The following is a 7500-nucleotide window of genomic DNA, read 5'->3' on the forward strand; positions in this document are numbered from 1 at the left end:
AGCTCACCCAGTGCTGTGAATGAGAGGTGAAATAAGATTCTAAATTCTTTAGAAGAGCCACAAGAAGGTTTTAGAATTTTAAAAAGGCATTTGTCTCTAGAAGACTAGTTTATAAGATGCTCTCAAATTAATTTTGAGACCCGTGGTTCTTACCAGAATGTTCATTATGTATGTTTTCCCTGGGGTCTACAACCCTGCTGTGAAACCTTGCAAGACATTACCAAATGTAATGTTGAAATCCATATGTGACCGAATTATCTAGCCAACCGTTGTCATTAACAGCTGTGCTGTTTTTGGTCTTTACAAGTCTGTTGGCTCTTAGCTAGTTAGCGCACTAATTATAGAAAGAAATTCCAAACGTTTATGTCCTTATATCTGTTGACATACCATTAGACATAAACGATCGGTATGAAGGACTCATTCAGGATTAATCGTAGCCATTACAGACATAGCAATATAAATATGTTAGCATTGGCTGCAGAACTCATTGGTCTTTGTATGTGCTTCATTAAGCTTTTTAAGCATGGCACTTACAAAGCTAAAACTGTGGGCTTGTTACTCAGCTAGCACTCATACTTTTAAAGTGAGTACCTGCCCTGCAGCCTTTAGTCATTGTGGATGAAAGTGTCGGCTAAATGTAAATGTTTTGCATTTTTCCCTTTCCTGTCATCAAGCTTGAAGAAAACACAACATTGTGTTCCAAGCAGTGAATGAAAACTGATGTCTGTCTGGCCTCTTCGTCCCCCTCCTCGTTTATTCCTTCTACTCAGTCCCTGCGCTGTAAAAGTGATGCATACTCTTTCAGTTAGGCACTAGCCTCCTCCCCCTGCGCTGTCCACCGCCACACACTCACACAAACTCACTTTCCCTGGCTGCCATCTTTTTTTTCCACGGTGGGAGCGAGCGTCAAGCCGGTGAGTTGTATATTTTATTAGCAGAGTGAAAACACACACACACACAGACACACACACACACACACACACACACACTCGCCCAGGCCACACGCCCACTCAGCCTCGACCCATCTGCTGTCACTGACTTGCTGGCTTTTCCACTTATGTGTGTGTGTGTGTGTGTGTGTGTTTGTGTGTGCGCGCGCGCATATGACCGATAGCAACAAGAGCTCAAGGTTATAGCTGTAAAACTGGCGCTGCCAACCAGAGTTCACTCCCAGGCCCTGCTACGCCACCTCCACCTCCACCACCACCACCACCACTCTACCCATTCCCCATCTCCTTTCCCCCGCCATCAGTCACTGGCGAGCGGGGCAGAGCGGGCCAGCAGAGCTCCCTGACTGCTGGATGCCTCCGTGAGTGATGAGGTGTCGGGGCTGCCGCTGCTGCCCAGCCTCCCTCTCCCTCTCCCCGCGCGCTTCCCCCCGAGGGCTCCATGTTCTCACTGGCTGAGTGCGACCCGAAAAAAACGCTCGGCGACACGCTCGTGGCCCCCTTGAGGTCGTCTGCCCGACCCACTGGCCCGGCCGTCCGCCCGCTCGCTCGTTTTACTGGATGCCGGGGTGTCAAGCCTCCGCTTTAACCGATGACAGCCGCGTTCTCTCTTGTCTATCCATCACGGCTTTCAGGGCTCATCACTGCAGTTGGCGAAGGGCTCGCCGCCTCACCCCCGAGCCAGTCGTGTCTTGCCTATTATCATAAGTGAATGCAGCACACTCTCATTTGTGTTGGACATGAATCTAGATCAAGTTCCTTGATCTTTTTGCCTTGCCATAACGTCATCTCCCTAAATCTCACTGTTGACGTGCTCATTTGGAATGAGCTACGGTCTTAGCCTCTGGCTGGGAAAGACTGTATATGCGCATTTGTGTGTGTGTGAGAGAGTTCTTGTTTCTGTTTAAGAGTGTGTGCTTGTGTATTTGTGTGTGTTTGTGTATAACATGCATGCTTAAGTATGTGTGTGCATACTTGTGTGTGTACTGTATGTATGTATGTGTATGTATGTGTGTGTTGGGCTGTAGGGGGCCACATTCTGCTGTGAAACACCATGTCCGTTGTCTTCATATTCTCCTCTCCTCTCTCCCCTTCCCTCGCTCCGCGGAGCTCTCTCTCTCTCTGTGTGCCCCTCTGTCTCCTAGCGGAAACCCTCGCCGCCGCTGGATTTGTGGGTCCCCCCGGCACCTTCGGTGCGCATCTGTTTTGTTTCCCCCCCCTCCTCTTCTTCTGACTCAGCGCGGTAATAACTCTGTGCAAAGTCATAACACAAATGATAAACACGTATTCCTCAAGCGTGACACGCAGGAATAACAAGGTGGAATATGTGCCACTGATTTAGTGGTGGCTGGGGGTCTTAAATCTCCATGGTTTTTCCCGCCTCCTTTCCACGTTTTCCCTTTCTTGTTCTCATTCTCTCTTTCTTTCTCTCCCTCCTCCTCCTCCTCCTTCGATCTTTTGTTTTTTCCTGTCCGTCTCTCACATAGTTGCACAGGTGGTGAGAACTTGTGTCTCTCACACAAATAGACACACACACACACACACACACAGAGAGAGAGAGAGAGAGACACACACACACAGACACTCTGAACACCCTTTCCCATCCAATGTGTAGCTCTTGACCCCACCTTAACCCCTGGGATGGCCTAGATCTTAAGGAGTGATTCTTTACGCCGTCTGTGCATTGGGGCTCATCTGCTCTGGGGCCCTCCACTTTTCCACGGGGGCCCCCAGAGCTTGACAGGAGAGATGTCTTCATAAAACGGCGCTGAGACCAGAGCAAGGGCCACTGCTGCCATGCCCTCCTCCTCCTCCTCCTCCTCCAACTGCTCCTCGTCCTCATGCACGATGATCATCCATCACTCCGCTCCATCACGCCCTTGTCGGCCACGCCGGACACGCACCCGCAATTACAATCACATGTTCATCCAGGGAACCTCCGCGCCCATAAATAAGATGTCACGGCCCTCACCAACCACATGTGCTACTGAGGAATCACTCTGAAAAAATCACTCCGGGGTGGAGTGTGTGTGTGTGTATGTGTGCGTGTACATGTGTGTGTGTGTGTGTGTGTGTGTGTGTGTGTGTGTGTGTGTGTGTGTGTGTTGTGTGTGTGTGTGTGTGTGTGTGTGAAGGACTGGTCTGACTCTGCTAGGAAAAGAGGGAGCCCACCTGTGTTTACGTGTCTGAAGAAGGATTGGTGGGAAGGTGTGAACTTGAGGGTGGGCAGTATTTAAGCGATGGCAGCGGCCGTGGAGAAATTACCAGTACCGTGAGCACGCAGCACCCCCCCCCACACTTCTTATTCTGGAACCAGTCAGAATCCGCCGCTGCTCTCGTGACGGGAATTCTCACTTCACCATGAAACACAAACACTTATTGTTTGGCCAAAAATGCCAAGTTGAGGTTAACTAGCTCCGTAACAAGATAGAAATGGGACATTTGGCCCTGACTGCTGCGCTGATAAATGGTAAATAGGTCTGCGGAGTCGAGGGTAACGCGCTACACTGTATAACATCAGTATTGTTTTGTTTTTGTGCGCTGATAAATGAAGCAGGTCTTCCACTCGATGGGATTTATGTCCAGAGCCAGGGTGGTTTAGGGCCCGGGCCAAACGACTATTCAAATTAATCGTGATTTAATACTGCTGCAAGAAATTAGGCCGCCCGCTTTTCCAAAAGGCCATTTAATTAAGCTGATGAGGGCGGGGAGATGGGGTTTCGCTTCGGTATGGGTGGTGTTGGGGTGGGGGGGACAGTTTTATGGACCGGCTAATCAAAATAATGCCCCTTTTTATGGCTTTAGGAAGGCATCTCTCACCAGCAACCCCCCAACCCAACCCCCCCTCCCAATCCCCCCCCCCTCCCCCGACCGCACGTGGTGTGGTGAGCATTGGGTTTTGCCCCCACTAATCAGGCAACTGGAAGCAGTTTTGGTTGCACTGAAGCATGGCGGCCATTTTGGATCGGGGGCGTATTTCAGACTGGCTGTTTGGACCGCCAGTTGCCCACTCATTCACTCATCCTGTGGCTTGCGATTGCCCTCACCTGGGCTGAGGAGACACAGCCATTCATCATAGTCCTGCTTGGAAGCTGAAGAGAGAGAGGAGATGCCTGAAAGTCTTCAGATGCATTTTTTTGGCAGTGCCATCCCTTAGCGTGAGACGACAAGCGTGGAAGCTAAATGCAGCGACTTTAGTTGCGCGAAGGCCCCTGGTCTCTGAGTGTGTTGTACTGTGTGGGTTCCTCTGTACTTAGCCAGAGGGGGGAAACTGAAATAGAGCACCAGCAGCCCTGCTAAGCCACCGACTCGCAATGAAGAACACATTGATGGCTTGGTCTCATGCTCGCTGGGGAAATAGTGCACTGATTGTTTCAACTCTGTTGCATTTTTTTGCCATCTTTAGAACAGTATCTCAGCAATTCGCCCAAGTATCAATTTCTCACCCAGATGTTGGAGGAATTCTTCCATGCCAGCCCTCAATTCATGTAATCTGATTGCTATTATAGTCTGATGTAGAAAGTTGTACATAGTTGTTCATTAGAGTTGAAGGTATGTGTGTGTGTGTGTGTGTGTGTGTGTGTGTGTGTGTGTGTGTGTGCGTATGTGTCCATCAAGGACTGTGTGTTGAGGTTATGTGACATATGAAATTTGTTAGCATGTGTTTTGGCCTGCTCTAGGTGCATGTGTGCGCTGTGTGGGATTGTGTGTGTGGGATTGTGTGTGTGGTGTAGTGTAGTGTGTGTGTGTGTGTGTGTGGTGTAGTGTAGTGTGTGAGTTAGCATGAGAGCCAGCGCCTGGTGTGATTTATCGACGTTACAGTTTCCCCCCTCGGATGCCTCTTCAGATAATGTAAACGTCCTCTCAAAGGATGAGCCAGGCTAGGAGGGAGGGACGACCACGACCCTGGGCCTCCCCCGTACCCCCCACGTCTTTCCTTTCCCCATGGTAGCCGTGGTGACGGCTCCTAACCTCCCTTCGCACCTCCTGGGTGCCAGTGGCTGGCGCTAATCTCCGGCGTGTTTATTCGCTGGCAGTGGTTGCCACTGCATGCCATGCCCTTATATGCTCAGGAGGAAGAAGCAGGGGAAAAAAAAAACGAAAAACAAACGTGCCGGGTCAGCCATCACTCGTGTTTGGATTTCTTCCTGATAAAATAATGTACACATGAGATCCTCTTTTTCTCAAAAGTGCCCAAGCTGGCAGCTCGTCCTGTTATAAGTGTTAGCAATGTTTGCAATTTACAGTGTGATAGTTTCAGCTCTGTAACAGTTTTACAACCGCTGGGTGCAGGTCTTTCTCAGTTTCTCTTGCACTGATGTCAAATGACAGTAATGACTAACCCTAGATAATCAGTAGTAGTTTCTGATAGCTTTGAGTGTCTCATTGTTTTAACTGTAATTATACTATGAAGTTGTTTTGGCTAGTGCCCCCAAGCCAAGGGGCGATGGCAGTCTAGATGAGTTGAGCTTTTGCTGGCAACAGCTTTTTCTTACGGCTAGCGTGGTTACAGAGATGGGAGAATGGGCCTAATAGACACCAGAGAAAGACATTTTTCATCTCGAAGCCATGCCAAAGCACTGGAGATGGCACGTTAGCTCTTTTTGACGGCTAAAAGGTTTACAGTATATAAAGTGCGCTAGCTCGCCGTGTGTGAGTGTGTAGTGTGCAGGGATGGGCTGTGTGTCAGGCCGTGTCTGTGTGTCTTTTTCCCTGTACACCCTCATTCCTCACCCCTGTCATTCCCTCCCATCCGTCTTGGTCAAAGCCAGGTATGTGAGCACCAGCAATATTTCTCCATAGGTACCTCTCACTACAAATGTATGTGTGTGTGTGTGTGTGTGTATGTCTCTGTGAGTGCATGTGTGTTCTGGTGAAGGCATGGGAGGAGGCCTCACTCTCTCTCTTTCCTCCATAGGTACCTCTCACTACGAATGTATGTGCGTGTATGTGTGTGTGTGTGTGTGTGTATGTCTCTGTGAGTGCATGTGTGTTCTGGTGGAGGCATGGGAGGAGGCCTCACTCTCTCTCTCTCTGTTTCCCCCTGCCCGGCTCTTAGTGAGCGCGGAGAGGAATAACACGCAAGGTGTCGGGAGACGTAGGGATACTCGCGTCAGACGGCCGGGGCACTTTGATTAATTGAGCGATTAAAGTTTGAAGTCCACGTCAGCACTCTGTGCGGGTCACGGCGCCATTAGCCGAAGCGAATGGGAGAATCCAGATGTTTCGTTCAGATAATTGTACCGAAAACACAGCGTCGGAATTCCAAGGCAATAGGACTTTATTCTCCGAGTGGTGTTTATTTTCGGAATGGAGTTATTACTAAAAGAACTTAAATCATGGAACAAAAACATCTCTCTCTCTCGCTCGCTTGCTCTCCCCCCGACGAACACAGAAATGCTTTTAATTGAAACGCGTCCACTGAGAGTCCCCCTCCTGCCTACCTACCTCTCACATTGCTGTACACTCATCCCGCAGTGGTGTAGTCTAGTTAGCTGTAGTGGATATACTGAGATGTAGTAGTTAGCTGTAGTAGGTATACTGTGATCAACCCCAAATGTTAATACGTATCCTTGCCTATTTTAAGTGGGTATACTGAGATGGTGATGCTTTTTTAAGTGGGTATACAGCGTAGTGCTGCGTATCACGTAGACTACACCAATGCTCATCCGCTCCATTAAGTATGGCGCCGCCTTGCATAGAACAGAAAATTGTAATTATTTAGGTTGGTTTAAATTAAATAGTGGTTCTCTTTCTCTCTCTCTCTTTCTCTCTCTCTCTCACTCACTCACTCACTCACACACACACACAGATTTCGACTTTTGTAGAACTGAACCATCCATTCAGGAAGTTCCCTCTGCCAAAGTCTCAAGCCAAAGAATGTAAAGCATTCTCTCTATATACAGTTATTTCTGTAGAGGGCACAGGGGTCTGAATGAGCGCATCAGCCCGGCGCTCTGCGTTTGAGCCTCACACCGCTCCACTCGCCGCCCGCTGTCATCTGGGCTGCTCTGTTTTAAGCCTTTGCGAATGACTACAGGTCCGGCTATTACCATAAATATGGCTCCTCTTCAGATCCGAGGAGCGCAGTTAGTGTCGGCGCTGACAGGATATGGTTCCGATCATATACACAGAACCCCTCTCAGAGCTCGGTCTCTGGCCCATATCTCACGAGATGCCTCTGATATGGAGGACATATTAAACCCCATCCTGACTTTCATGTTCCACTTGGTCTCGCAGTGCTATAAAGCCCGGGAGGATGAAACACATGTGTGTGTGATTGTCTGTAAGTAATATAATTCAATCTGTGTGTATGTGCGTACGATTGTGTGTGTGTGAGCACGCGTGTGTGTGTGTGACCGTCTGACACAGGGTGAGTTATAGCATCCCCGCCGAATGACTAGCGCTAGCGGCATGACGCGGTGGCTAGCCGTGCCCTGTCCTAATGGTCTGATCCCGGCAAAAATTACCCGCCATTACCGAAGAATCTCTCTGATGACAGGAAGAGTGCAGGGGGTTGTGGGTATTGCGGTGCGACGGTATGCGAGCCATT

At 49.3% G+C, this 7500-nt stretch overlaps 1 protein-coding gene across 1 annotated transcript in view; it reads left to right on the plus strand.

The window, feature by feature from the left end:
* Nucleotides 1-7500, plus strand: part of LOC121713725 (ERC protein 2) — a 223668-nt gene that overhangs the window by 172695 nt on the left and 43473 nt on the right.

This window comes from Alosa sapidissima, chromosome 7 (genome assembly GCF_018492685.1).
Source record: "Alosa sapidissima isolate fAloSap1 chromosome 7, fAloSap1.pri, whole genome shotgun sequence".
Classification (NCBI taxonomy): domain Eukaryota; kingdom Metazoa; phylum Chordata; class Actinopteri; order Clupeiformes; family Clupeidae; genus Alosa; species Alosa sapidissima.